General features: G+C 36.8%; 1 pseudogene; it reads left to right on the top strand.

Annotated features, from left to right (window-relative positions):
- Positions 1-1,313: 1,313 nt before the first annotated feature.
- On the top strand, positions 1,314-2,828 carry LOC110296628 (protein SET-like; annotated as a pseudogene).
- Positions 2,829-3,036: the final 208 nt, after the last annotated feature.

Genomic DNA, 3,036 nt, shown 5'->3' with positions numbered 1-3,036 from the left:
ATAAAAATTAAATGGTAAAATGAGTAATAATTTGGTGATCCACGAAACTATTGAGCTCAAATTTGATTGCATTTTTCAATCGTTTCTTTACACAAAGTATTTAATAAATTATATTTAGTTGCGTCTGCTTACTAATAATCCTACTAGCTAAGATGACAGTAACAGGCAAACTATGAATTCCTCAAATCTATTCATATTTATGGAAATACTTTCAAAGCTACGAAATACCATATTTATAAAAAATTTATAACTGACTCTGCTTTATAATATCTTCAAGATTATTGGTGACATTGACAGATTTTCATATTTTAATGGGCATTTTTCTTCTGCTGGCAATTACTTCCCGTAAACATATTGTCAAGTCATTTTATTGCTGTCAGAACAATAAAGAAAGTGAGGTCTCTATCATCAAACTATGCAATAAAATGGTAGCTTAATTACCTGACAGTTTAGGCTGATATTTGAAATGAATTTTTAATGCCCACTGGGTACATTGATTTATATTTTGAATTATGATTTCAAATATCACCCAAGTGTGTGATGCCTTCAGCTCTCATATGTTTGACAAAATGTGGGAAGGGTTCTAATTGTAAGACACACCACGCATGTTTGTGTCTGATGTGTATCTGCCTGGAAGGAATTATTACTTAATTTGCTTTTAATGAGAAAAGTAATTTGAGAACAAAGCTTCAGACAATAGGGAGAAATAGCAATAAAACATCTCGGTCCTGCAGGATTCCATTAGGCAAAATCAGACACAGTTTATTTTTGTGTTTGTTTGTTTGTTTGTTTGTTTCAAACACAAACAATTTTGTTCCACCTGTCACAATTTCGAAAACAAAGTTGTGTTTATAATATAAAATATTGAACCTGAGTATTTTTCTCATCTATGTACATATCAACATTATTGTTTGTTATATATGTAGTATAGAGTCATATGAATGTGTACACATGAGTATTTAAGTTTATGTTACTGTTATGAATCACTTATTATTATTTATTTATTTTTTATTTAATTCCAATATTGGATGAAATGTACTGTAAAGACAAAAATAATCTCTTCTAAATACAAAACCAATAGAAAAGCTATTATCCCCACTATGAATCTGGTGTGCTTTATACAATTGAATTGTCCTTTTCTAATGAGAACACAGTGGGGTGTTTACTCAAGTTCTGCAATTTAAACTTGAAATTCACATTGTGCTATGATGAGACAGCCCCAACTTCACTAAGATCCTAGCTTCTAAAATTGTGGTTTCTTCAGTTCCTGTGAGTTTCTTTCTGCTGTGAACATCAGGGCTCTGTCTTCTGGTCACCTCCTTTGCGCCATGGCCCGGAAGCGGCAATCCGCGATCCTGCCTCAGCCCAAGAAACCCAGACCGGCTGCTGCCCCAAAGCTGGAGGACAAGTCGGCCTCTCCCGGACTGCCGAAGGGAGAAAAAGAACAGCAAGAAGCAATTGAACATATTGATGAAGTACAAAATGAAATAGACAGACTTAATGAACAAGCCAGTGAGGAAATTTTGAAAGTAGAACAAAAATATAACAAACTCCGCCAACCATTTTTTCAGAAGAGGTCAGAATTGATCGCCAAAATCCCAAATTTTTGGGTAACAACATTTGTCAACCATCCACAAGTGTCTGCACTGCTTGGGGAGGAGGACGAGGAGGCTCTGCATTAATGACCAGAGTTGAAGTGACAGAATTTGAAGACATTAATTTACAGAATATATTTATATTTTGATGAAAATCATTACTTTGAAAATAAAGTTCTCTCCAAAGAATTTCATCTGAAGGAGAGTGGTGACCCGTCTTCAAAGTCCACCGAAATCAAATGGAAATCTGGAAAGGATTTGACAAAACGCTCAAGTCAAACGCAGAATAAGGCCAGCAGGAAGAGGCAGCACGAAGAGCCAGAGAGCTTCTTTACCTGGTTTACTGACCATTCTGACGCAGGTGCTGACGAGTTAGGAGAGGTCATCAAAGATGACATTTGGCCAAATCCCTTGCAGTACTATCTGGTTCCGGACATGGATGATGAAGAAGGAGAGGCAGAAGATGATGATGACGACGACGATGAGGAGGAGGGTTTGGAAGATATTGATGAAGAAGGAGATGAGGATGAAGGTGAAGAAGATGACGATGAGGATGAAGGGGAGGAAGGAGAGGAGGACGAAGGCAAGGAAGACTGACGGATTCCAACCTTCTTTTTTATTTTCTTGTTATTTTTTAATTTTCTCCAGTCCCTGGGAGCAAGTTGCAGTCCTTTATTCCCTGTCCTTCTGTGCTCAGTTGCCCTGTTTTGAGGTCTCAACATCATGGTTCTCAATTAATTTGGGAGAAAATATCTTGAGCAAAATACAACAGGAAAAGAATCTCTGTTTCTGTTCTAAATTCATTTTTTATCCTTTGTCTAAATTTGTGGATTCCACACCACCATGCTCTGTGGGAAAAAAGAAAAGCTCTCCAGTTCCCTTGGCTCTGCTGGAGGGCGCTAGGCCCCTGTGTAGTAGTTTATAGAATTTTAGCTTTTCTTCTTTTCTCTGTATATTGCGCTCAGATTACACTGTGTCTCTATGTGAATACAGACAGTTAGCATTTACCAACATGTATCTGTCTACTTTCTCTTGTTTAATAAAAAGAAAAAAATAAGAAAAAAGGGAGGGTATAGACGGTGAGCAAGGGTGGGTTTGAGGTGTCTGGGGTAGGTGGGCATCTGACAACACCTTCTCCTTTGGCTTCTCCTTTGGCATGTTTAATTGTGTGGTTTAACAGACATCCTTGCAATTTAAGGTGACACTTAAAATAAAATTCTCTCCTGATGATGACTTGAGCCCTGACACTCAATGGGAGAATCAGTAGAACCTGTACGGTTTTATTTGGAGTTGACATTCTGTTGTAACTTTAATTTTTTCTTTTTCTTTCTTTCTTTTTTTTTTTTTTGGTTTTCACTGGAAGAAAAAGATGCTCATTTTAAATGTTGAAGTGTACAAGTTGCTTTGTTACAATAAAATCAGTGTGTACACAAAGGACCTG

This window comes from Mus caroli, unplaced genomic scaffold (genome assembly GCF_978045245.1).
Source record: "Mus caroli unplaced genomic scaffold, Mus_caroli_1 scaffold_7, whole genome shotgun sequence".
NCBI lineage: Eukaryota > Metazoa > Chordata > Mammalia > Rodentia > Muridae > Mus > Mus caroli.
Note: the sequence above shows the minus strand (reverse complement) of the source record. Positions and strands in the feature narration are given on the sequence as shown.